Raw genomic sequence first — 27,685 nt, forward strand, 5'->3', positions numbered from 1 at the left:
ACACGCTCATGTGGGCAGGAGGGCTCTGCACATGGAGATAGCTCTCTGATGAGCCTTGAAGAACTTAATTCTTTCATGAGCACCAGAGATCAGAGCAGGATGGTAAAGTATGCCATACAGCACCCAAGCATTCACCGTGGGCACTGGGGGAATGGCGTTTTTCTCCTTATTTATGATATTTGTTCCTTCCCTTGGGAACTATTTACATCCAATCCTGTTATTGCTTTAAAATTTCCTCAACTTCTCAACCTGGGACAGGGGAGGGATTCAGCAATTATGCTGTTATTATTTTAGCATCTTGATTTAATGGGATAACTGGAATGTTGTCTTTTGCTAATAGGTTTTGTCCATTTTTTAAAAAACAATTCTGTATACCACTCTGCCCTTGCTCCAGGAGAGCAGACGTTTGCCTCCATCTTCACAGGGTAATTAGACTCTAAAATTAGAAGGCAAACACTGCATGCTAAGATGCATCTAAATAAAATCCCAGTGGGAGAATTCCTTTTTCTTGGCAGTGCAGGAGATTTGGGTGCACGCCTGATGGAGCAGAGAGGCTAACGGGAGTGAGACGGCTCATGGCACGGCGTGGCTGGCCGAGTGCAGAGACGAACTCGAACTGACACAATCCCTTTCCTTGGCTAAAAATACTTGACTCCAAAAGGAAAGGGGGCTGGGCACAGAAGCCTTCTGCTTACGTCCTCCACAGTCACAGTTTGGGTATTCTCTGAAGGGAGCACCCAGCCTGTGTCAAGTCCCATTTCCTGTTGCCTGGAGGCCTCCTAGAGTATTCCTGGCTCTGCTAGAGGGCAGGTGGGGTCAGCAGCTCAGCACAGGAGCCACATCCTCTTCTCTGGCATCAGCAGACCTGGAAGGCTCCAGAGCAGTCCTGTCTACCTGTCCATCCTACATTTTTTTTTAAAGTAGTGGGGATCACACTGAGGGCTTTCGCACATGTCAAGCAAACCCTCTACCAGAGCTGGACGTTCCAGTCCCCACCTGCAAATACGTATTGAACAGCTACTGAAAGTCATGAAGCCATGGGAAGCTTCTAGGCCAGTGAAGTGGAAAAGGCTCCTTGTGATGTGGGAGTTCAGCTGGAGCCTGCCAGGAGCAGGCAGCTCTCAGGGCCATGGAGCCCCGAGAAGCACAGAAGACAAGGCCTCCCTTCCGGTGAGAGTCACCACCACCCACCAGCTGGTGGGTGCCACCAGCTCATGGCCGGCAGCAGGTGGTTGCAGGGCTGAGCTCCTGTGTATCTGCTTAGTAGGAGAGGAGAGAATAGTTTTGCATTAACTCTGCTCTGTTATAAAGGGAACGCACAGCATCTGTGACCTCGGTTGCTCAGTGTCAACCCCATCTCCTCTTTTCCTGCCCACCTCCTCCCACCCACGTTCAAGTCTGGGCCCCACACCTGGAAGGAACTGGTCTGCCTTGTTCCCAGCTGGGACTGTAGGATCTAGTCCAGGGCACCGTGTTTAGCAGACAGTGTTTGTTGCTGCCAGACTGAGGCTGCCTGTCTGCTCTGAAGAGTGTGCAGAGTCTTGCAGGACTGTGGGGGGGTCCTCGGGCTCACCCCGCAACTCCAGCCGCACTCTCCTGCCTCACCCACCCATGGTGTTCCTGCAGGTGTTGGCACAGTTGTTTGCTCCTCCTCTTCCTCCTCCTTTTCCTCCTCCTCCTCCTTCCTTCTTCTTCCTCTTCTTCTTTCTCCTTCTCCTTCTTCTTGCATGGTCTGATTCTCTAGGCAAGACCTCCACAGTCTGGACTGCCACCTGTTCCCAGAGGACAGGAGTATATTATTTAGAAGAACAGTATTTTTATGACTCAGGAAGGAAGACCTCTTCCCAGCCCTCTCCTCCATCAGTGGCTCTTCTTTGTTCCCGTCCCAGTCTCAGCTCTAATTGACCCTCCCAGGCCACCATAGCCAAAGTTCACCCTCTCCTCCCGAGTCAGGCACTGCCTGACCTCCTCCTCCTTTACTTCTGAGTTCTCTTGTCACTATCTGGACATGTATTAGTTATACACAATGATAGCTGTTTGTCCTTGTGTGTGCACGTGTGTGTGTGTGTGTGTTTCAGTAAAACAGTGGGTCTGTGTTTTAATGGAAATGTAGAGCACTGTGTTTTATGTGGGAAGGTTTTTGTTGAAATAGCCGTTGCCAGGACCTAGCACACTGCCTGCACATAGTGATTGATCGATGAATGGAAGCATCTTTCTTCTCTGGGCAGCAGCGCCAGGCTCCTGCCACTGTGATTGCTGCTGTTCAGGCTTTGCTAGTGACATAGAGTCTGTGGCCCAGGTGCTCAGCGAGTGGTGGTTTGAGGGTCTGGGCATCCCACAGTGTAGGGGAGACACAGACAGGCCCCTCCCTCGGGCTTGGCCCGCACTGCTGCGGTATGGAATGTTCCAGGCTCATGGCTGCCCCATGGTCCCCCGTGGGGAAGCCCTTCAGTTGAGAGAGGTACTACGGTGTGGTCAGTGGAAGGGTGGGTCCCGTTGCCCCATCCAGCTCAGCCACATTGGCTTAGGAGTTTGATAAAGAGAAATGTGACTCCCCCAGAGCTTGTATGCCACGTAATTGCTGTTTACCTGAGTTTCAGAATTTTCTCCCCGTGACTTCTCATTGTGTGTGCATTTACACATACGTATGGAAGACTAATGAGAGTGCGATGTTGTGGCGAGCGATTAGGAAAAAAAAAACAACACTGTGTATGAAATAGCCGTAAGAAGTCACGGTGGCAATGGTTAGGGAAGATCAGCTCTGTTCAATGCCTGATGCCTGTGGATTCTCTTGCAAAGATGTAGAAAAGTGTATTGGTATTTCCCCTAAATCTTGCATATAGTTCGTGTTCACTGGAGGCTAAGTTGTGTGGTATGATACGACTCTGTGGTGTGATAGTAGACACCTGGGGTTTCACTGAAGTTCTCTTTGTACTTGCCCCTCCCCTTGCTAAAGCATCAGCCATGGTTGGAAATGCTGATTACAGCTCAGAACACAGGAGCCATTACCAATGGATTGGTGTGAACTGTTTTTTGTCTCCCCCATCCCTCCACCGTTTATGATTAAGTCACAGTCTGTGGCGCCTTTTCTGTAGTCCACAGGTGTCACTGGTGAACAGGGAATGTGCCTTCCACACGAGGCACTAATCCACGTGTTAACAATATGAAACAAAGAAATTCCTTCATGTGTTCAGAAACAAAGCCTTCATGATACGCTTCACGATATGCTTCCTGTTTTATTTTTTTTTCTTAGGGTCAAAAGGTAAGTTTGGCACATCAGTGAAAGCACAGGTGAATAATTTATAAATGTGCACATATTTTACTTTTATGGGTATAGAAATAGATGTAAAGGGACCCAGGAGGGATTTTACTCTGGCCACGAACAAAAACATCCAACTATAAATAATGAAATACTAGGCTCCATGTACAGAATAATATTTGCAATATAAGATGAAATGTGCATTCTTCTTAAGCCATTGTTTTCTAGGGCAGGATTCTTAGAAATCTGTATTTCCACTGCCAAACAAAGGAAGTAAAGAAATATTTATGCATCAAAAGAATCCTTATTTTTTTAAATCAGGGAATTCCAAGCAGGGCTGTTTGATGACACTTGCACATTCCTCTAAAATTAATAATGCATATGCCTCATCCATGGCACACACCTCAGGTTTCCATGAAGAATTGCATCTATAAAGTTCTGTGTTCTTACGGAAGACATCAACAGCTATCTTCTGTCTTTGGCATGATGAGGACTGTTCCTGTGGTGGGAGGCGAGGGAAAGCACATCTTCTCATTAAAGTAAGACACTGGGGTTCTGAAACACAGTCCCGTCCAACGCGAATGGAAGCTGCAGAATATTATGTCTACCCATCCCACTGGCAGAAACCACGATGGCGCCATGGTGAATGTAGCTAAGGGATGGTGACGGGGCACACTGTGGGCACTCAGTGCCTGGCTGTGTGGCACAGCTCCTGCAGAGAGAAGCCTACAACCCTATAATTCTTCGCCACTCTGCACATTTCTCCTTTGCCTGGAGAATCTCATCCAGGAACAGCAGGGACATCTTCAAGAACCTTTGTTTTTTCCGTTTGAGTAGCAGTCAGTCAGTCAGTCGGCCAGCAGGGACTGAATGTCAGTCCAGGGGTGTGGAAAGCAGGGGTGTGAGGAGTCCACACTGGAGCCAGTGGGGTGTCTTGCATGAGCACTTGCAGAGATAGGAAGACAAGGGATGACTGCAGAGGCTGGAACTCCACGGATAAAGCTTTGTTCCTTACTGGGTTTCATGGTTGGACACATACTTATTTTATTGATTTTGTTTTCTAAAAAAAAAGAAAACTCATCTTAAGCAACTGTGTCAAGGTAGTAATAAGTTGATAATTCTGGCTATTGGTATTTATTTCTCTGATCCCCCTCCTCTCCCTCCCTCTCTCCCTCTCCCTCTCCCTCTCCCTCTCCCTTTTTCCCTTCCCCCTGTTCCTCTGTCCCTCTCCCTCCCTCCCTCCCTCTCCCTCTCCCTTTCCCTCCCTCCCTCCCCCCTTTCCTCCCCCTTTATAATTGTTGAAAAGACATGAACCCCTTTGGACTGCATTCTTCAGAGTGGCGGTGATTTTCATATCAGAAAGCAGAATAGATTGATTTGAATGACTGTTTTATAATATTTGTTCTCAGACTGACCAACCCCTAGCTTTTCTCAAAAGGCCAATCCTGTAGTGATATCCAGTCAAACTGGATTTCATGGGAATGTCTTTAATTCGCACTCATTTGGGAAAGGAAGTTTTGTGGTGGTGATTCCTGGTTGTCAGCATTTCCCTTTTAGCACTGGGGAAGTGCAGTGCCACCTCCAGCCTGCCTCCAGCCTGCCCTGGTTTCTGATGGGAAGTCACCACCGACCTCACCAGCCTTCTCCTCTTTGTCCTGTCCTCGGACTCAGGATACTTTCAGTGCTTTTTGGCCTTGGTGCATCTGGGGTGCATCTGGGCTCTGCATTTATCCTCCTGGTTGGCCCTCGTGGATTTGTAGATGAGGACATTTTGAAAATAAACGTATTGGGAGAGGTTCAGCCCTTTCATCTCTGAGAACTTCTCCTGGTCCTCATTCTTCCCACTCTCTGCACTCCACTTATTACTATATTGGTCTGCTTAATGGCGTCCCATAAGTCTCTGATGACTTTTAGTAATTTTTCTTCCTATTTTCTCTGTTCTTCAAATTGGACAATTCCTAATATCAATGACTCTTCTTTCAGTTCAAATGTACTGCTCAACCCCTCTTAATGAATCTCACTTTATTATAATTTTGAATTCTAGAAGTTCCTTTTGATTCTTTTAAGTTTCTCTCTCTCTCTCTCTCTCTCTCTCTCTCTCTCTCTCTCTCTCTCTCTCTCTCTCTCTCTCTCTCTCTCTCTCTCCTCCCTCTCATTTTCTGTGCTAATATTGAGACTTGAACTCAGGGTCCTGAGCTATGGCTTAGTTTGTTCACTTAAAGCTAGTGCTCTACCACTTAAGCCACCCTTCCACTTCCAGATTTTTGCTGCTTAGTTGAAGGTAAGAGTTTCATGGATTTTTCTGCCTAAGCTGGCTTCTAACAGTGATCCTCATCTCAGCCTCCTGAGTAGCTAGGATGACAGGCATAGCCTTGTGTGCTGGGAACTGTCTATTGAAATCCTGTTTGATAGGACATGGCCACTAGACTACGTCTGCCATAGGTACTTTGAAGTCTTTCTCTGCTATGTCTGACAAGTGCCTTTTGTGGGATATTTTTGTTGTCTGCTTTTCTTCGCACATCGGTGACACTGTCCTGTGTTTTATACATCTTGTCACTTTTCCCCCCAAAGCTAGACTTTTTAGATAACGTACTTCACAACTCTGGCTATTGGCTTCCCTTTCCTCCGGCGTGTCATTAGTTGTTTGTGTGTTTGTGAGGTGCATGGACTCTTTGAGGGGTTATTCCTCCCCTCCCCCGACACCTGCCAATCACTCCCCCGTGGAGACTTTGCTATGGCTTTGGTTGGTGGGGTGGAATATGTGAAATGACAGAGGGCGGGACATATCTCCTGACCTCCTCCTCATCTCCCTTCCCTGACTTCTCTGGGACGCTAGCTCTGTCCTGTCACACCAAGCTGTTGGTCTTCACCAATTACCAGATGGTTGCTCTGGAGGGGTTTTTTGTTTTGTTTCTTGACAGTTTTTCAGGGGTTTATGGTTTTTTATGGGGTGATCCAATTAAATCAGATGTCTTCAAAGTTTAACCCAGACAGCCTTGGTCCTTCCATACCTGTCAGTCTCCTTGCCCTGCCCCGTCTCAATGAGGACCATCTAATACGAGTCTAATGCAAATGGCATCTTGGCTGTACGTGGAAATCATTTGGCTGTTCCTACACTTTCCATGGGTTTCATTTTTCTGTCTTTTAAGGTGTAATTGTCCAGCATCCACAAATGGCACTTTGAAATTGTTATCATAGTTACCTTAATATTATCGTGGTTACTGTAAAGTTGTCACCATAGTTACTTTAATGTGTCTGGCTTCTGACCTCAGAGCCTTGGCTGTTTGGGGTCTTCCTCTATTGCTTTCCTTTTTGACTATGAATTTAAAATTCTTTCGTCTTCAAACATCTTATTTTGTAGTACATGACGTTTTAAGCCAAATAGCCATCGATATATTCCCATCCTTCTGCTTATCAGAGCTGGGGCACCTCGTCAGTCTCGTCCAGGTTGAGCTGGATCTGCTGTTGCTTTAGTTTGATTTAGTTCACGGCCTCATGCCTCATTCCCTTTGATATGACGTGGCCTCTGGAAGGCTATTTGAGCAGAGGTGCCGGCTTTCTGAATCTTGGAATCTCTTTTACCATGTTGAAACCTTGGGGTTTCAGCTGTGGGTCCCCAAGGGCTGTCCTTGGTCTAAGATCTGCTGGAGAGTCTCCCTTCCCCCCCCCCCCCCCCCGCCGGCTTTCCCCTGGGCCCTGGAAATTCTAGAAAGGAGGGCTTCCCGTGGCTTCTTCCAGCTCTTCTCCCTGCTTCAGCCTTTGGGAACTGCAGAGACCTGGAGTGCAGGGTTCCCTCCACTCCTTCTTGGCCCCCATCTTCAGCTAGCAGCTGCTTCTCCCTGGGCGGGGGCCCCTGTGTCTCAGTAGCTGGGGCTAAAGACCCACTGTGTGGCTGGGAGTTCTTCCCGTTCTAATCTGCCCCCCTGGACACCTGAGCTTCATTAAAATAGCAGCAGGTTTCTCCTTCCTGTGCCTGGTGCATGCTGCCTGTTTCAGTGGGCAGAGCCATTGAACAATGCTCTCCACCGCTCCGTCTCCAGGCTCCGGATCTCAGACAAATGTTTGCTGTATGTAAACAGCACACCATTAGGACCCCGTTCCAGGACAGCTTGGTTGGTTTTATGAAACACTCCCAATTTTGTCCTTAAAGAAAAACTATAGAGAATATAATAGTCATTGCCTTTGCCTAGACGAACTATGGAGCTGAGCTGTCAGGAAGAAATTAACTGGCGCTCTATTTGTTCTCCCTTCCGTCTGTGTTCAAAGGTGGATGGACACAAGGCTGAGGTATTGGATGTCTGTGAAGGTGTCTGTGCACTGTGCCTCTCCTTTTCCTAATGTCATTTAAAATGGACAGTGTGTAGTCCAAGTTTTCCAGACTTTCCTGCAACCCAGGCATAGCGGGGCAGGGCAAGGACAGTGGAGGATGCACGCAGGTGGTGGGCTTTCTGTGTAGTAAGGAACTCTGAGCCAGGGGAAGCGGTGGTCTCCTAGCCTTGCTCTTCCTCTGCTGTGATGAGGATTCTACCACTGTTTCCTGTCACCAGGCCAAGGTCAGGCTGTCTGTGTCCTACACCTCCTTGACAACTTCTAGGATCTCATTTTAGGACGTGGCCTTCGGCCCTCAGGCATGGCCTTCCGATGAACTAGCACAGGTGTTTGGGCAAGTCCTCTGGACCGTGTTGGAAGACTGACCAGCTTGGGCTTCCGTAGGGCTGCCTGAGGGGCGGAGGCAGGCAATCTCCCTCGCGCCCGTGGCCTTGGCTCCTCCGGCCTTGAGTTGGCCATGGAGTAACAGACGTGCCTCTCGATGGGGATCTTCAGGAAGTCTGATGAGATGGAAATGTGATCTGCACGCATGACTGGCTCCTGCAGGTAGATGGTGTGACCGTGAAATCTCTCCTGGCACCTTCTGTCCACCAGGTGACCAGTCAGAACCAGACGCCATCAACCCGGACCAAGATAGCCACGCTGTAAGAGCACACGTTGCTGTGTTGTGCTCAGGGCATGCACAGAGCAGACAGTTTAACATGGGCCTTATATATTTAACATGTGCCAAGTTGTGCATCATTCCTTCTTCCTTCATTCGTGTACTCACTCTCTACCCAGGTCTTCTGAGTGCGGACACTGTACAGCCGATGGAGGGGCTGTGGCCTGTTTGGAAGCTCACCTTGTTGTCCCAGGACTGTGGTTCAGAGCAGGGGACAGAGAAGAGCAAGGTGCTTCTTGGGGTATGGAGGGCCATTGCAGGGGAACCTGGCCTAGGGCCGGGGAGTGGTGCCGGTGTGGCTTTATGTGGAGGCGGCCCCAGCCTGAGGCTCTAGGGGTGAGGTGGGGGGGCACACTCCAGATGAGGAGCAGGCAGTGGGCGGGAGAAGGTGCGGAGCGCGCTTGGGAACAGAAAGAGCAGCGGCCGTGGTGTGCCTGGCTGGCAGGAGGAGCCGGCGGGCCCCAGTGCTGAGGCTGCCTAGCTGTGCGAACACACTTGGATGTCAGCCTAACCACGCCGGGAAGGGTGTTAAGTAGGTGAGCGGCAGGATTCGATTTGCGTTGCTGTCAGATGCCACTGCTAGAGAGGAGGCTGGGGGACCCCCGGGCCTGGACGGGACCGTGGATGGAGAGATGCGGAGCCACCCAGGACCACGCGAGAGGGGAGCTGTCTCGCTCTGCGACCTGGGAACTTGTGGAACGCTGAAGGAGAGTGTTAGTTTCCTGGGTGACTGTGACAAACGCCCTCACACTCAGCGGCTTCAAACACTAGACGTTGCTCCATCACAGCTCTGGGCCCTGAACCGAAGGGGTCCGCCCGGCCAGGCACCCTCCAAAGGCTCTCAGGAAAAGTCCTTCCTGCTTCTGGTGGCCATGGTTTCTGGCTGCGTGGCTCCGGTCTCCTCTCCATCTGCACGCAGCCTCATGGGTTTAGGATCCACCATCACCTTGGATGACCTCATTTCAACCTCACTAGTGACATCGGCAGCAACCTTATTTGTCACGGAGGTCCCGCCCTGAGGTTCCCTGTAGACAGGAATCCGTTCAGCCCACCAGAGACAGAGCTGCTTTGGGTGGATGGCTTCAGACTCCCGGCCTGAGCCACCAATGGCTTTGAGGAACAGCTAGATACCAGCATAAGGACACTGAGCCACTCAGCCAGAAATACCCGTGGACCTGTGAGTATGGGTTACAACTCTGTCTTGCAAGACTCTTGGGTTCATTGTTTTCTGCCCACAGTGAAAAACTTTGGTGTATCCAGACGTAGTGATACATGTACTGGGAGACTGACCAGAGGCTTGACATAGTGAAGGTTGTGTGCTTTTTAGTAGCATGACTGCAAGATACTGCACCAAGCTGGGCTCATTGACAGTGGGCTATGCAGGGGACACCTGGCCCTGGGCTCTCATTCCTGCTCTGACCCCCGCTAGCTGTGCGGCCTTGGGATGGGCTCTGAACATCTCTGAATTTACGTTTCTTGCTCCATGCAACAGAGATGGAGACATTTAAGGATGGGGTTGTGAAAAGGATCGGAGAATTTGGGAATGTGATTGGCAGGGAGCCAATTTGTGTTGCATGTTTGCAAAACAGGTAGATTATACGATGGTTATTGAAGTCTCCACTACTCTTGAGCATAAATTATTGACAAGTGCTTGCTCCCTTATGATTCTTCTTGATTAAACAGTCAGGAGAGAATTATAAGTACTTAGCTATTAAGGACATACTTTATTTAGTGGACTGGGAAATGTTGGGTAAGTAGCAAAAGGATATGAAAAACCTCAGCGTGTATAGGGCCTTGCGTGTAGAAGGAGCATGAATAATCCACGAGAGAGATACAGCAATGTGGTTGTTCCCAGTCCCCTGTCAGTGTCCACAGTGACCTCCTTCCTGGTCATACCCATGACCACTGAGTCACACAGATGGCTTTTCCTCCAAAGCGGGCCTGGAGTAGCAGCTTCCCTGCTTGTGCCTCCGTGGGACCTTGTCCTCAGTCCTACTCCCAGGGAGGCTGCTCCAGACTCCGTCCCTTTCCGGGCATGATTTCCACCACTTGCCAGACTCTCCAGGGCTGTGCTTGCCTGGCCCTGGCACCTCAGTCTTGACCTTCTATGGACCACTCCCAAGTCCCAGCATTCCTCTCTGCCCTCAGTGCCCTGGCTCCTTGTTGCTGGCAAAAATCATGCAACCACACCTTGCTCGGCTCCCCCTCCCTTGGCTGGGCCACAGGGCTGCTTGCAGGTCCATTTAGAGAGCTCCAGATGGCAAAGGAGTTCATCCCTCCTTCAGATCTCACCTCTGTGGCTCGCCAGGAGTGGTCTGCATCTTCCACAGGCCTGGCAGAGGCCCCCCTTTCACAGGTCAGCCCCGGCGGTGCTGGGCTGTGCAGCGCCATCTGATTTCACCCAAGAGTGACCGTCCTTCCAGGCTGTCGGGGGCTCAGCCACACGGGAGCGCGCACTCTGCCCTTCCCCGCCCCCCGCCGGTGTAGTGGGCTCACTCCGCACCTTCTTCATTTGGTTCATCTTATTTTATAATCAAGGGAACGAATTTATTTCAAGTACTTCTAAATTGAAGCTTCATTTCCAAAATTGCAGGCCTGGTGTAAGCAGCCTCGCGATGGAACACCCACTTCCGTGACTTTACTTCGCTCTTCCCTCTGGTGTGAGGTGTCTCTAATGCTTTGCCGTGATTGGCGTGATTACTAATAGTGCAGTCAATCCTTCCTGTGTGTGCTGGATTTGGGGCAGATTATTTTTGTCCAGAATAGATTCTGAGACAAGATTCAAGAAGTTGAATGTCCTCAGGACTTGCTGTTCTGAAGGGCTGTGCTGAGCTATGGTGCACAAAGGTGTTTGATTTCATGGTGCCCGTGGGGACTGGGGGAGAGGGTGGAGGAGGGAAGAGCAGAGGGTACTTGGTGTCCACCTCCCTGAAGTACCCAGTACGCTGTTGGTCATGGAGTGTGCCCTGCGATTTTCCCACAGCAGATTTGATTCCGAGGGAAACCGCCAACCTAGTAGCAAAGCATTTTTGGTTTGCCTCCAGTCCAGAGCTGAGCTCTCTGGGGTCTTTGTACCCCTCGTACCAAGAACACACTGATGCTGAGGCATGCAGGCCCTGCCCTGGGCTGCTGTGGTTATGAGGTAGAAGGCGGGGAGTCTGCCCCCCCTGGCCTTAACTTCTCATCACCCTGCCCCCCAGACATGTGCAGTCTGTGGTCATCATACGGGAGGGGTGCTGCTGGCATCGAGTGGGTAGAGGTCAGAGACATGGCCACAATCCTGCAATGAACAGCACAGCCCCCTCAAGGAAGTCTGCATCTGCTGGGTGTTGGTGGCTCAAGCCTATAACCTAGCTACTCAGGAAGCTGAGACCTGAGGAGTATGATTTGAAGCCAGACCAGGCAGGAAAGTCCGTGAGACTCTTATCTCCAACAAACCAGCCAAAAGATGGAATTGGAGCTGTGGGTCAAGTGGCAGAGCATTAGCTGTGAGTGAAAAAGGTAAGGGTCAGGCTTTCAGTTCAAGCCCCAGTTCAGGCACCAAACGAAAACCCGTATCCCCAAATGTCTGCAGGGATAGGGAAGCATTGGCCAGGACCACCGTGACCCCGTGCCTGGACTAGGTGTTGGATTTCAGTGAGCCTGGCTCCGCTGACCTTCCACCCTCTGACCTCGCAGCATGTGTTGTCCTCCCCAGGGGTGGGAGGGGCCCTTCATCTGTGGTGGGCCCCGTGGCCGGGCTCTGGGCCCGCCTCCAGAGCCTCACATGCAATGGTTGCCTTGGGACCCTGCTCAGGGCATGGAGATGGAGCCAGAGCCCACAGAAACTCCTTGCAGAGTCCTGGGAGCTGGCACTGAGGCAGGGGGGGTGGCGGAGGACTTGAGTTGTCGGTGTCGAGTTTGGAGCTCCGGCCCTGGAGATTTCTGCCAGCCTGGGCAGGGTCCTGACAGTGCTGGGTGATAGTCACTGGCGCCCAGAGGACCCAGGCTGAGCTAAGGCGCAGGGGCCTGACTCTGGGGCCACTGGCTTTCAGGCTGCTCTGCAGGCCCTGGGCTGTCCTCCTCACCCTAGCCCCACCCTGCTCCTGCGCGTCTATATTTAAGAATGTTTACAGATAATAACGGGCTTCGGCCCCCAAAGGCAGACAGGAGCTTCCTGACAATTGCACGCTGCGCAGCCTGCAGGTTTTTATTTTGTTCCCCTTGGGGAGCTCGGCTCGCGGGAGGAGCCAGGGAGAGCCACGGGGCTCCTCGCCAACCTCTGCCTCCCAGGACAGCTAGTCTGCAGAGAAGCCGGACTGCTGGGGAAGATGGAGACCTGCGTCCAGAACCATCAACCCTTGAGCCTAAGGCAAGTTAGGTCCTGCAGAGGCCTCTGGTGGGATGAGAGGGGGGCTGTGCGTGCAGGGAAGGCGGCTGGAAGAAGGCCCTGGGACTGCTCCCCCCCACACCCCGGCTGATCAGTCGCTATGTTTCCTCTGGAGTCTGGGCTTCCAGGGTGTAGGATCCCTGCATGGGTCAACCAGGACCCACCAGCCTGGGTGCTTCCCCCATGGCCCAGAAAGGGCCAGTGGAGGCTTGTGTTTCTCTGTGAATGTCATTTTAATCTGTTACTTCTGGGCTGAAAATAAAACCACCTGGATGGCTCTTCATCTCCAGATTGTGAGAATGACTTCTAGGGAATAATAGATTGGCACCAATAGGCAGGGCCTACCTCTTCTTAAAAAACTAGATGCTGCGAAAATTTGGCATAAACAGAGCTGCCTTCTGCAGTGAAGGTTTAAGCCTTCCTGTGGGGCTGAGAGTAAATCTTCTCATCTCAGGAGTTAGTACCTACCTCATAGGAAGCTCTGCCAGGGGGTGCTGGCTTGAGTAGCTTTTGTGTGTGTGTGTGTGTGTGTGTGTGTGTGTGTGTGTGTGTGTGTGTGTGTGTGTGTGTGTGTGTGTGTCTGTGTCTGTGTCTGTGTCTGTGTCTGTGTCTGTGTCTGTGTCTGTGCTCAGTTTGTTCTTGTTTGATTTTGCAAGTAGCATGATTTATGGATTTGGGGTCTTGAAAAGTGCTTGGGACACAAAACTGGGCGTGTGGAGTTGGGGCTGGGAAAGGAGCTGGGAAAGCTGAGACTGCAGTCTTCCACCGAGCCTGAGGAGCGTGAAGTTCTCTAGTCCCCACGCTGCAGCTGATCTGACACCGTGCGATTTGTTGATGCTGGATCCCCAGGACCTCAGGAGAGCGGGGGGAGGCCGCCCTGCCAGCCCCCTTCTCCAGGAATGCTGGCTTTCCCTTTTAATTTAGGCGGGGACAGGAAAGAAGGAAAGTAGCAGTCCTTGGTAGTGTGGGATTTGCACGTTATTCTTTGAGAATGGATTATGGAGTTTCACGAAGGCATGATGTGTTTTGAAGGTACAAAATCTAAGAATGAAAAAATCAGAAAGAAAAACATGGTCGAGGTTCATTCAGAAAGAATCAAGGCTGTCTTGTTTGGGGAGAGCATCAAAGAACATAGTGTGTGAGCTTCACACATCACCCAGACAAGGCTCTCAGTGAAAGACAATATCCCAGTAAGACCTTCTGAAAACTCACCCCTCTCCAGCCCCCTAACCTATACCTGAAAGCTCCTTTTCCTCTCCCTTTCCTCTCCTCTCCCCTCCTTTCCTCTTCTTTCCCCTCCCCCCTGTCTCTTCTTCTCCTTTCCTCTTTCTCTTCCTCCCCTCCTCTGCCTTACTCCCTTTCCTTCCCCTTCCCTTCCCCTCCCTCTGCCCTCTCCTCCCCTCTCCCCTCTCCTCCCTCCTCTCCTCCCCTCCCCTCTCCCCTCCCCTCCCCTCCCCTTCCCTCCCCTTCCATTCCCTTCCTTTCCTTTCCCTTCCCCTTTCTTTTCCTGCCAGTACCAGGGTACCTGGGTGCTGTGCCTTAGTTTTTTCATTCAAGGCTAATACTCTGCCACTTGAGTTACAACTCCACTCTGACTTTTTTGCTGGTTAAATGGAGATAAGCATCTCACAGACTTTCCCTGCAGTGCCGCCTTCAAACTGTGGTCATCTTCAGATCTCAGCCTCCTGAGTAGTTGGGATTACAGGCATGAGCCACAGTGCCTGGTTGATGCACTATTTGTTTACCATCTATTGTTGGTCCTCCCTGAGCCATGCCAGAAGTACTTTAAAGTCCCTCTGTCCAGGGGATATAGAACTTTTATTCTGTATTTTAAAAATATTAATCTTTGATTGCCCAGGAGCTGAGCCAGCCAGCCAGTGACTTGCGGGGTCTAAACACATTGTGGTTGCATAATGCATCGCTTTGTTGGTGGGGTCATTGTTCACGTCCTGTGTGCTCAGGACATTCTCTTTGTTAAATTTTAGGGCTCTCCTGCCTCCCCTGGAGATACACCGTGTGTCCTTAGGGCCGTGGGCATGCGGGTACCTGGCAGGCACAAGCACATCATACATGGCTCTTGTTGGGCCACCCAGAATGCCAGGAGTGACTGTAGCAGTCCCTCCCTGGTCTTGAACTGGAAGGTGAGCCCTCGGTGCTGAGCCTGCTGGTGTATTTTTAGCTCCCTTCCTTTCTGCATCTTGTCATCATGTGATGTGTCACAGCTGAGTCCCGACTCTGAGCAGAGCCCGCTCTGCTCTGTCATGCGTGTGTTGTGGACAGATGCTCTCTTCTGTCATCTGGGTGTTGTGGGCAGATGCCATCTTTACCTGGCCACGCGAGGTTGTTTTTCAGGGAGAGAGTGAAGTCGTTGTCCATGGCCATCACAAGACAATGACCTTCACGTTACTGTTCCTGTTAGTTCCCTAGCCGTGAGTGCCTGGCGGGAGGGACTGGCCATCCCGCTGCTGGACCTGAGGGCAGGGGCAGCGGGACTTTGGTTTTGAAGGTCACAGCTGGGTTTGTGAGCCTGAGGGCCTGGAGTTTCCACTGGTCCCAAGTCCGAAGGTGACCGAGCAGAATGGAGCACAGTGTATCCGCACCACAGCCCGCGTCTTCCTGGCCGGTCTCAACACTTAGGGTGGATGGTGCCCGAACGCCCACCTCACAGGCAAAGAGAAGGCAGAGCAAGGGACTGGGGTTGGTTGTGTCTTTACCCCACAATTGAAAAAAACCTTCTCCTCTCCTCCCCTCCCCCTTTTCCATAAAAAAATACAACAACAAAAAACAGTGAGCGGAGCCGAGCAGTCGATGATGAGGCCGCTTCCTGACGCTGCCCACTTCGACCAGGTATTTTTTGGAGGGTGAAGTCCAGCTGTTCAGGATTCAAACGTGACATTGTAGCCACCTTGCTCTGAGGGCTGGACAGCAGGGGCCGGACTACTGGGCCCAGCCATGCCCGTTGCTAGAGCTACGGGCATTCACCCCATGGCTGATACTCCTTCGCCAGTCTGAGAATCACACGGGCGTGCAAAACAGTGCACCGGGCCCCCGGGCAGGTGCAGCTGGGCGGTGGTGTGCCGGGCAGCGTGCAGACTCCAGCTTCCACCTCAGCGTGCACAGAGTGACTGTTACTGTCAATAACGAGGACGATGATGGTGGTGGTGATGGTGGTGGTGATGATGATGGTCTAAGACATAGCTTTTCTGGTTTTCAAGTATACAGGAATGTGCCACTCTGGTGTATCAGTTTGGAGTCTCTCTGTCTGTCTCTCTGTCTCTCTCTCTCTCTCACACACACACATACACACTTCAGGGCATCTCCTTTTCTTCCTCTTTGCTCTCCTCTCTTCCTGTGGGTCCCCCCCCCCTTTTTTTCACTCCCTCTCCTCTCCTCTTCCTTTCCCCTCCTGACTCTGACCCTTCACAGAGGATTTGATCTGGGACTGTTAATGAGCTTCTCAGGGAGGAGTTAAATCACATGCATGCTGTTACTTCTCCCAGGATTTGGGGACTGTGGCCTGGATGAGGAGAGAAGTCCTGTGGGGGCCCAGCCGTGACCAAGGCCGCTTCCCAGCAGTGCTGAGGAGTTGGGACGGAACACGCAGGCCCCGTGTCAGGGGCTCTCTGGCTGGTGGCAGAGTTGGCATCCTGACCCTGACTGTGGCATGAGGCACCTGTGCGCTCGCTTGGGGATCCAGCCCCATGTCACGGGTGTGCCGTCCGGGTGACGTGTGTATGTCACTCATTGTAGGGTTTATTTTTCCCCTAATTTTCCTTATGTTCAAAAATTCATAAGACAGTTGGCAGCTTCAGTAGTGAACACTCAGCGCCTCCGTGGGAATCCCGCGGGGCTCGGCCGTGGGCTTTGAGACTTCTACGTGTACCGTGGTAACTGGGCGGTTGATTGACACACACTGAGGAAGCGAGGCACCACTCTGGTGAGACACCACCTCACCAGAGTGCTCGGAGCTGGGCTCCATGTCCATCAGCTTTGCCACGTTCAGGGCCCAGGTCCGGTGCCTGAGCACTGGGGTGGGAGCCAGTGTCCCAGGGCCCCTAGAGGTGTGCACTGCATTCCAGCGGCCAAGGGACCTGAGCAGAGCTGGTGCCACGCTCCTGCGTTCCCTCAGTGGAGAAGACAGGCAGGCAACGTGGGAAAGGAACAGGCAAAGTAGGGCACAGGAGGGAGAGTTGGTGTGGTAGGCGGTAGACGCTGAGTGTTAAATAGAGTCGGGGTAGGCGTTGACACGGAGGCGTCCTTTGAGTGAGGACTGAGGGTGGAGGGGAAGTCAGCCTGAGGAGAGGAGAGGAGGCCTGGACCAGGAGTGAGGACTGAGGGTGGGGAGGAAATCAGGCTGAGGAGAGGAGAGGAGGCCCGGACCAGGAGTGAGGACTGAGGGTGGAGGGGAAGTCAGCCTGAGGAGAGGAGAGGAGGCCTGGACCAGGAGTGAGGACTGAGGGTGGGGAGGAAATCAGGCTGAGGAGAGGAGAGGAGAGGAGGCCCAGACCAGGAGTGAGGACTGAGGGTCGGGGGGAAATCAGGCTGAGGAGAGGAGAGGAGAGGAGAGGAGAGGAGAGGAGAGGAGAGGAGGCCCAGACCAGGAGTGAGGACTGAGGGTGGAGGGGAAGTCAGCCTGAGGAGAGGAGGCCTGGACCAGGAGTGAGGACTGAGGGTGGGGGGGAAATCAGGCTGAGGAGAGGAGAGGAGAGGAGGCCCAGACCAGGAGTGAGGACTGAGAGTGGGGGGGAAGTCAGCCTGAGGAGAGGAGGCCTGGACCAGGAACCCTAGAGGCACAGTGAGCCCCAGTGCAAACCTGCAGGGCAGGTGTCTGGGGGAGAGGGGATGACCTGCTGAGTAGTGAGGAGCACAGGGCAGTGCGGGGAAGACTCTGGGAAGGCCAGAGACAGCCAAGGACATGGTGGGCAAGGCCCGGACTTTGGCTTTTGCTCTGAGCATTGGGGTGCTAGGTATGGTCCCATGCCACCTGTGTATGACTTTGTCCTGTTGTTTTTTTCTATTGTTAAATTCTGTTCAAGAAAGTTTGAGCTAGGCGCCCATGGCTCACAACTGTAATCTTAGCTACTCAGGAGGCTGAGATTTGGGGATCATGGTTCAAAGCCAGCGTGGGCAGGAAAGTCCATGAGACTCTTATGTCCAATAAACCACTCAGAAAACCAGAAGTGGCACTGTGGCTCAAGTGGTAGAGCGCTAGTCTTGAGATGAAGAGCTGAGGGACAGCGCCCAGGCCCAGAGTTCAAGACCCACAACTGACAAAGAAAGAAAGAAAGGAAGGAAGGAAGGAAGGAAGGAAGGAAGGAAGGAAGGAAGGAAGAAAAGAAAGAAAAAAGAAAGAATTGATAGCTACAGCAGTGACCACCCAAGGTATCTTCTGGAATGCTCACTGGTCCAGTGGAGGTTTAGCGTTGCAGTGGGCCGATGATGCAGACAGCCGACAGCTCACAGGACGTGGTTGGAATCCCAGCCGATGGTACGGATGACCAGGGAGGTCAGGCCGGAGGGTGGGGTGGGGGCCTGACTGAGGGTGTGGGCGAGGATCGGGGAGCAAGCAGAGTCAGCCACATGCCTGGCTTTGCCCTGAGTGTCAGGGACAGCCTGAGAGGCGGGGGGTTATGACTACGCACGTGTGAGGTGCCCCCAGACCTCCGCGTGGAGGGGTGGGCCGGTGTCCTGCTGCACAGATGTGTGGAGCAGGAGAGAGCCCAGGCTGACTCTGTCCTCAGGAGACCACAGGTGTGCAGAATGTGAGCGTGAGCTCACGGTCTCCCCCAACCCCTCGTTTTTGGCCACCTATGTCCAATTGGCCAAATACTTCCTTTTTATCTCAAGAAATTCACTGTCAAAGGAAATCTGTATCCTAAAGGGCAATCTTAGGTTTAAGCGGGTGTCCACCATGGCTTGCCTTTGATGAAAGGTAACCATCAAATGAAACAGCTGGTGTCTAGCGATACTGAGTTCAAATTGAACCCGGGCTCCCGCCACAGTCTGGGGATACCTCTGGCCTTGTGCGGACACAGACAGCCAGGAATCCGGGATTCCTGAGTGGTAGCCGTGCCAGGCCCAGGCCCCCCCTTCTGTTGGAAGACTGCAGGCCGTTGAAGGGAATGAATACATTCCTGCATTGTAAAGTCCCCTAAACCACCCTAGGACCATTGTCTCCATGCCTGGTACCCGGGGAGTCGCTGAGCAGAGCAGCAGAAAACGGGAGCTGAAGACTGGGACACGGGGTTCCTGTTAGGACCCGTGGGTGGAGCCCACGGACAGGGGACATGGAGGGACAGTGGAGGGTGCTTTAGAATAGCCCTGGAGGCTGAGGGCAGAGTTTGTCCCTGTGGTCCTAAAGTGTAGTGCTGGGACCAGGGCGTGAGCCAGGCAGACAGGCGTTGCCTCCTCTGAGCACACACTTCCTCTGAGAATTCTCCTCCGTGGTGGCTGTATTTTTTTAAGTCACCCGCTTCTTTCCTTTGGGGGTGTCTCTTCATCGTGTGCCACCTCCCCTGGGTTCCCTCCCCTCTCCTTGGTGCTGGTGCCCTGGGCCTGACTCTGCTGGCACAGGTGCGGCGGAGGAGTTGGGTTTTGCTAGCATGTCACGTGACTGTGTGTTCAGCCAGAGCTGGGCCCTGTCCCGAGGAGCACTCACCATGTCTTCTCTCTGCAGTTGGTCCGGGGACTGGACAGGCGGCCGGGGGTTCTGTGCCCGGAGACATATAGGAGTTACAGTGTTACCTGCCGTCCACTGCATGCCTCCTGACCAGACAGGGCATCTGCTGTCAGGTGGGCTTCTGGGAGGGAGGGGCGTGGGGTCTCTGCAGCCCTTCTGTGCACACCCACAGCTCTGCCCGGCACCGCCACACAGGATCCGGAAGCCTCTGCGCCTCCCTGGGGCTGAGGCCTCTGGAGAAGGACCTGCTGACTGGCGGGGCCACCGTGGGCATGCTTCCAGAAGTGCGGGGTGACGGGATGAGAATCTACTGCCCAAGCCTCTGTGCAGCTCTAGGCCGCCGAGCCTGGCTCGGCCCCACGGTCCAGGGCCATCACGCGGTGTCTGGGGTTCCTCCACCAGAGTGCTCTCTCCATTCCTCCCTACCCCCCGGTGCTGCCCGAACAGCACAGCCCTGCTTCCCGGAACCTCAGCTCCCCACAGCTCAGCACAGGGACCTCGGCTTCCTCTGGTTCTGCTTCTTCTCCATGCCCCTGTGGCCAGGTCCTGGGCACCGGCTAGCCTCCTGAAGGGCCCTGCACTGCCTTCAGGGGGTGCCTGCTCCTGCAGGGCCATCTGTCTGGTGTAAACCCCAGCCTGCCATCACAGGACTGTCTGGTGTGGACCCCAGCCTGCCACCGCAGGGCTGTCTGTCTGGTGTGAACCCTAGCCTGCCACCGCAGGGCTGTCTGTCTGGTGTGAACCCCAGCCTGCCATCACAGGGCTGTCTGGTGTGAACCCCAGCCTGCCATCACAGGACTGTCAGGTGTGAACCCCAGCCTCCCATCACAGGACTGTCAGGTGTGAACCCCAGCCTGCCATCACAGGACTGTCTGGTGTGAACCCCAGCCTGCCATCACAGGGCTGTCTGTCTGGTGTAAACCCAGCCTGCCATCACAGGGCTGTCTGTCTGGTGTGAACCCAGCCTGCCACCGCAGGGCTGTCTGTCAGGTGTGAACCCCAGCCTCCCATCACAGGACTGTCAGGTGTGAACCCCAGCCTGCCATCACAGGACTGTCAGGTGTGAACCCCAGCCTGTCATCACAGGACTGTCTGGTGTGAACCCCAGCCTGCCACCGCAGGGCTGTCTGTCTGGTGTGAACCCCAGCCTGCCACCGCAGGGCTGTCTGTCTGGTGTGAACCCCAGCCTGCCACCGCAGGGCTGTCTGGTGTGAACCCCAGCCTGCCACCACAGGGTCATCTGTCTGGTGTGAACCCCAGCCTGCCACCGCAGGGCTGTCTGGTGTGAACCCAGCCTGCCACTGCAGGGCTGTCTGGTGTGAACCCCAGCCTGCCACCGCAGGGCTGTCTGTCTGGTGTGAACCCAGCCTGCCACCGCAAGGCTGTCTGTCTGGTGTGAACCCCAGCCTGCCACCGCAAGGCTGTCTGTCTGGTGTGAACCCCAGCCTGCCACCGCAGGGCTGTCTGTCTGGTGTGAACCCCAGCCTGCCACCGCAGGGCTGTCTGGTGTGAACCCCAGCCTGCCACCGCAGGGCTGTCTGGTGTGAACCCCAGCCTGCCACCATAGGACTGTCTGTCTGGTGTGAACCCCAGCCTGCCACCGCAGGGCTGTCAAGTGTGAACCCCAGCCTGCCATCACAGGGCCGTCTGTCTGGTGTGAACCCCAGCCTGCCACTGCAAGGCTGTCTGTCTGGTGTGAACCCCAGCCTGCCACCACAGGGTCATCTGTCTGGTGTGAACCCCAGCCTGCCACCGCAGGGCTGTCTGGTGTGAACCCCAGCCTGCCACTGCAAGGCTGTCTGTCTGGTGTGAACCCCAGCCTGCCACCGCAGGGCTGTCTGTCTGGTGTGAACCCCAGCCTGCCACCGCAGGGCTGTCTGGTGTGAACCCAGCCTGCCAACGCAGGGCTGTCTGTCTGGTGTGAACCCCAGCCTGCCACCGCAGGGCTGTCTGTCTGGTGTGAACCCCAGCCTGCCACCGCAGGGCTGTCTGGTGTGAACCCCAGCCTGCCAACGCAGGGCTGTCTGTCTGGTGTGAACCCCAGCCTGCCACCGCAGGGCTGTCTGGTGTGAACCCCAGCCTGCCACCGTAGGACTGTCTGTCTGGTGTAAACCCCAGCCTGCCACCGCAGGGCTGTCAAGTGTGAACCCCAGCCTGGTCGCACAGTGGGGCTGTCTGGTGTGAACCCCAGCCTGGCCACACAATGGCCTGAGTGCCTATTCCCCACTTTTCACCTCCAGAAAATGTGATGATGAAAGTCTCACCTCACATTCGCGCCAGCATTTTCCAGGGTCCGCGGCTGGTGTCATGGAGGCGTGGCTGTGCTGGAGTGGCCCGCAGCGGGGCTGCTCCCTCCTAGGGTCTTCTTGTGACTCTTCACGGGCAGGAGCGTGGTCTCCCGCAGCGTGACAGACTCCCCTCAGTGTGTGTGGCCCATGAGGCACAGCCTTACGCTTCCTTACTGAGAGAGTAGAAGGGGGACAAGAAGGGTGGTGGTGAGGTTGGCCGGGGGTCTGCCCGCCCAGGCATGGTCCCCATCCACCATCTGCATGGCCAGGGGGTCCGCCCGCCCAGGCATGGTCCCCATCCACCATCTGCATGGCCAGGGGGTCCGCCCGCCCAGGCATGGTCCCCATCCACCATCTCCATGGCCAGAGGGTCCGCCGGCCCAGGCGTGGTCCCCATCCACCATCTGCATGGCCAGGGTGTCTGCCCACCCAGGCTTGGTCCCCATCCTCCTCCGTCTGCATGCCAGGTGACCTGGCCTATTTCATTTTATCCCTCAGCACCTCAGTCTTCTCTCCTGTAAAACTGAAGAAAATGAAAGCACCTTTCTCTATGGTTTTGGGAGGATTAAATGATCAGTTATCTTTATTATTTTTTTTTTAATTTTTTTTTTTTGGGTCCGGTTGTGGGGCCTGAACTCTGGGCCTGGGCGCTGTCCCTCAGCTTTTCAGCTCAAGGCTAGAGCTCTACCACTTGAGTCACAGCTCCACTTCCAGCTTTTTTCATTTTGCTTATGTGGTGCTGAGGAATCGAACCCAGGGCCTCAGGCATGCAAGGCAAGCGCTCTACCACTGAGCCATCTTCCCAGCCTGATCAGTTATCTTTATAGTGATGTAGTATTGGAGATGGAAGTAGTGATGATGGTGGTGACGATGAAGGTGGTGATGATGATGATGGTGATGGCGGTGGAGGTGGTAATGATGGCAGTGATCACGTCAGTGTTGGTGATAGGGATGGTAATGGTGGTGGTGGTGGTAGAGGTGGTAATGATGGTAGTGATGTCGGTGTTGGTGGTGGTGATGGTGGTGGTGATGGTGGTGGTGATGATGATGGTGGTGATGGTGGTAATGATAGTGATGGTGATGATGGTGGTGGTGGAGGTGGTAATGACAGCAGTGATAATGTTGGTGTTGGTGATGGTGATGGTGGTGGTGGTGGTAGTGAGGGTGAAGATGGTGTTGGTGATGGTGGTGGTGGAGGTGATGGGGATGGTGGTGGAGGTGGTAATGATGGCAGTGAGAATGTCAGTGTTGGTGGTGGTGGTAGAGGTGGTAATGACGGCAGTGATAATGTGGGTGGTGATGGTGGTGGTGGTAGAGGTGGTAATGATGGCAGTGATAATGTGGGGGGTGGTGGTGGTGGTGGTAGAGGTGGTAATGATGGCAGTGATCATATTGGTGTTGGTGATAGTGATGGTAACAGTGGTGGTGGTAGAGGTAGTGATGATGGTAGTGATGTCGGTGTTGGTGATGGTGGTGGGAGGAGGTAATGACAGCAGTGATAATGTTGGTGTTGGTGATGGTCATGGTGGTAGTGGTGGTGGTGAGGGTGATGACGGTGGTGACGATGATGATGGTGGAAGTGGAGGTGGTAATGACAGCAGTGATGGTGATGGTGGTGATGGTGGTGGAGGTGATGGTGGTGGTGATGGTGGTGATGGTGGTGGGAGGAGGTAATGACGGCAGTGATAATGTTGGTGTTGGTGATGGTCATGGTGGTAGTGGTGGTGGTGAGGGTGATGATGGTGGTGACGATGATGATGGTGGAAGTGGAGGTGGTAATCACAGCAGTGATGTCGGTGGTGATGGTGATGGTGGTGATGGTGGTGGTGGAGGTGATGGTGGTGGTGGTAGAGGTGGTAATGATGCCAGTGAGAATGTCAGTGTTGTTGGTGGTGATGATGGTGGTGGTGGTAGAGGTGGTAATGACAGCAGTGATAATGTTGGTGGTGATGGTGGTGGTGGTGGTGGAGGAGGTGGTAATGATGGCAGTGATCATGTCAGTGTTGGTGATGGTGGTGGTGGTAACGGTGATGGTGGTAGAGGTAGTGATGATGGTAGTGATAATATTGGTGTTGGTGATGGTGATGATGATGGTGGTGGTGGTAATGGTGGTGATGATGGTGGTGGTGGTAATGGTGGTGATGATGGTGATGATGATGGTGTTGGTGATGGTGATGGTGATGATGATGGTGGTGGAGGTGGTAATGACGGCAGTGAGAATGTTGGTGTTGGTGTTGGTGATGGTGATGGTGGTGGTGGTGGTAGTGGTGGTGTTGATAGTGGTGGTGGTGGAGGTGGAGGTGGTAATGACAGCAGTGAGAATGTCGGTGGTGATGGTGGTGGTGATGATGGTGGTGTTGGTGATGGTGGTGATGATGATGGTGGTGTTGGTGATGGTGGTGATGATGATGGTGGTGTTGGTGATGGTGGTGATGATGATGGTGGTGTTGGTGATGGTGATGGTGATGATGATGGTGGTGGTGGTGGTGGGGTCATGCCAACGGTCCCAATGTGAATGGCGTTGGTGCTGATGAGAATGGCTGTCGGGTACTGGGGTTCAGAACATGGACCGGAGCAGATGTGTTTGCAGGAGGAGAGCTGGGGTGCAGGCCATGCAGGCCCCTTTGACTGCTGCATTGCAGCAGACCCACGGACTCCCACGCCAGCCACTGAAGCTGATGGCAGGGTCCCTGCTGCCAAGTATGGCCTGTGGTCCCAGGAGGTGTCACAGCTGATTTGGGAGCCACGTTTCTCTCATCCTCTGTGGCCAGGGCCAGCTATAAGATTTCTAGTCTGAGGCAGATTGATCCTTGCATTGATGTGGAGAGAAGTGCCGTCACACGCCCCCCCTCAGGGAAGAAGGAGTATGGGTGGGTACCCAGACAAGTACTCACTTTGTCGCCCTAGCAACAGCCCCCTCCCACCCCTGAAGCTGGCTGGTGGCACCGTTTCAGACATAGATGGGTCTGGGCTCTGGACGTGGTGGGGTCCTGTGGTCAGGTGGCTGTCTGTCCCCTTTGAGTTCTCTTTCAGCCCTCTGGTTGTGCCTGTTGAGGAGAAAGCCTTTTTCTAACCAGCAGAGAGCCTCTTCAGGCATGGAGACTTGGAAAGGCAGGATACACGAATCATATTGCCTCATATGTTTTATTTATACCTTGTGCCCTTTGTACTTATTTGGTGCTGCCTACCATTCCCGGGAACCGGTTGTAACTTTCCTGTACAGATACGGCATAACGTTCCTTTAATAGACAAACTCATGTAGGTGCCTGGAGATGTAACGGAGCTCAAGCTCAGGGCGCCTCCAGCCTGGCCCAGGGAGGAGTGGGACTAGACGGGATGGAAGTTGGGGCCGTTTGGGGCCGGTGTTGGGGACATGCCCCTCCTCCTCTACATCCACCTATGAGAAGCCCCAGGTAGAGCGCGTTCATACCGGGGACGCCTCATGCCTTCTCTCGTTAGGTTCTGAGAGCGCTGTAATGGATTGTGCTTCTCTTTCCACTGGGGTGGCCGGGAAGACCAGCGTCCGGTCCTGATTCAAGCCTCAAGCTCTGCACAGAATCCTGTAATGTGAGCTTTGTGCAACTAAGCCACGAGGTGTCCCTTTGGCTTTATCTTTTGTTTAACTGTCACGAACATTACAAACTCTGCAGGGTACGCAAGTGGCCTCCGTTCCTTTGGGATGATGGGATAGGACAGTGTCTAAGTACGAACCCTGTGGATAAGGCGGAACTCGTTCCTGATCCCCCGACTCGGGTGAAGCTCCACTCGGGATTATTTTGAGCGCGTGGGGCCGAGCAGGCAGGGTGAGGGCTGAGCTCCCCAGGCCCGGCTGCGCGACGTCACCGTTGCTCTGAACAGTAATCTCTGTTATTTGGTGTGCTCACACCCAGGCCTCTATTTAGGACGCAAGACGCACATTTGCATCCTGTGTGGGCTGAGGTGCTCCGCTCCGTTCTGTCTCTATACCCACACCGTCTCGGGGTATTTTTACACGCACGTCGGCTGCGCGCAGGCTGGCCGTGGAGCTGGCGTTGCCGTGTGCGTTGGAAGGGCCACAGGCAGGCGGCCACAGGACCAGTGCGGCCCGCCCGTGAGCGCCCCGCCAGGCTCGCGCTGCGGCCTTTGATCCCGGGGTGGGGACGGGCTCCGTGCCAAGTGTCTGTGGTTCCTGGAGCGGACCAAAGGGGAGAGGCAGAATGGGTGGGAGGGCAAGTGGAAGCCATGTGAGGCCAAGCGGGGGCTGACCTGGAGCGGACAGGCAGCGGGTCAGCGGTGAGGGGGAGGGACAGCAGGGGCTGGGCAGTTGAGTGGCGGGTTGCACACCTGCCCACGGGGTAGAGAGGTCTTTTACGGCCTTTAGGGATTTCACTGGGTACCTCTGGGCCGTCCCGGAGTTGGGGTGAGTGAGCTGTCTGGGCTGGGGTGACCTCTGCACCCTCGCACTGGTTTGTTAGGGTGCGGGGCAGATGAGCCTGGAGTCAGACCTAGTGAAGCCCTGCCAGGCTGCAGCTCTTCACTGCCAGGGAAGCAAACCCAGGCCCAGTGGGGCCTCCAGGAGCCGCAGTCCCTTCTGGTGCAGTGACCCCCAAGGGACAGGGCCTGCTTGCCCTGGGCTGTGGAAACGAAAGGCCCCTTAGTCCCCGCCCCAGCATCCCTGGCTCCTGTGGAGGGCTTCTCCCACGCTTGATTCTATCACCTGCAGCCACCACCCTGAGAGACCCCGCAGGAAGTGTACCAGCCTCCTCTGGGAGGGCTGGGGAGCCCTCTCACTAGGGGGCAGGAAGTGCTGGGGAGGAAGTGATCTCTGTAAGCTCCAGATCTCATTAGAGCAGCAGCTCCCCAGCGCCTGTGCACCCGGCTTAACATCCCCAGAGGCTGCCGGGGCTTGTCAGGAAGTCTCTCTCTCTCTCTCTCTCTCTCTCTCTCTCACACACACACACACACACACACACACACACACACACACACACACACACACACACACACACACACACACACACACACACACACACACACACACACACACACACACACACACACACACACACACACACACACACACTCAGACTTCTTGTGAGGCCGCTCCAGTTTGCCTGCTTTGGCTCTCCATGCCTCTTGCACCCTGTGGTGTCATGCTCCTCAGCCTCAGGACCTTGGCACGTGCCCTCAACCTGTGCTGGAAGTCTAACCCCACCAGGATTATGTCCTCCTCAGTCTGTCCTTCTGAGTGTGAGCATCCCTCCCTTGGGAGGCTGCCTTTCCCAGCTCCTTCCCCCTCCTGCTTCCCTCTGGCTCCTCTCCTCTGGGTCTATCCCTTCAACCCTCACGCCCCTTCCCAGTGACTGCTCTGGGTCTTGTATGGACCTCTGTCCCCCACTGGGTGTCAGTGTCGTGAGTCTTGCACCCCGGTCTTCAGCCTCAGTTGACCACAGGGGTGATGGAGCCCCGGGCCCTGTGGGGAGACCCTGTGCCACACAGAGGACTGGGCTCTGCACGACACAGGGTCCTTGGTCCTAGGCCCAAGCAGACAGTGACTCATCTTCCCTTCAGGAGCCATCTCCTGTGCCTGGGGCCCAGGCTGTGGCTTCAGTTATGGGGAAGTTTAGGAAGGGAAACTCCGTGTCTCCATCCACAGAACCCCACCTCCTGGCCAGGGTGGGGCCTGGCCAGCACCCCAGCATGGTGCAGGGCCCATTTCTCTCCAGACACCTTCAGACAGGGGTCCCCGGAGCCGGAGGGGCCCGCTGGGGTGGGCTTCCACAGAGCACAGGTGGCCGGGTGTCGATGCTGGCTTCACCTGGCTCCATGTCCTCGGGAGACCCTGTCTCTACTCCAGGAAGCTGTCCTCAGATGGCGGGGCCATCTCTCTGCCCTTTGCTGTGTGTGCTTTCCTGCTCTAGTTCTGCAGACTCCTGTGCTGGCGGGTCAGCCCTTGGTTGCAAATATTTTCTTGTTCATTTGATGCTAATATATTGACTTTGCTTACAGTGATTTTTGTGATACGAATCTTTTCATTTTTATGTAGGTGAATTGATCAAGTTTTGATTTTTTATGGTGTTTCTTGTCATGGTTAGAAAGGACTTCCTCACTGAAGGAGTAT

The 27,685-nt window shown here is 54.1% G+C and overlaps 1 protein-coding gene across 5 annotated transcripts in view; it reads left to right on the plus strand.

Annotated features, from left to right (window-relative positions):
* The window catches only part of Phactr3 (phosphatase and actin regulator 3), a 123,922-nt gene that overhangs the window by 22,610 nt on the left and 73,627 nt on the right, over positions 1-27,685 (plus strand). The window contains exon 1 of one of the 5 annotated variants that reach the window (XM_069990094.1): positions 12,519-12,600. The exons of 3 other annotated variants lie outside the window; for them this stretch is intronic. The gene's annotated coding sequence lies outside the window, so the exon portion shown is untranslated. Of the gene's footprint in view, positions 1-12,518; positions 12,601-18,074; positions 18,107-27,685 lie in introns of those variants that run through there. One more of the 5 variants, XM_069990093.1, reaches the window with a different exon arrangement.

The sequence above is a fragment of the Dipodomys merriami genome, unplaced genomic scaffold, assembly GCF_024711535.1.
Source record: "Dipodomys merriami isolate MVZ:Mamm:240054 unplaced genomic scaffold, mDipMer1.0.p SCAF_39, whole genome shotgun sequence".
Taxonomy (NCBI): Eukaryota; Metazoa; Chordata; class Mammalia; order Rodentia; family Heteromyidae; genus Dipodomys; species Dipodomys merriami.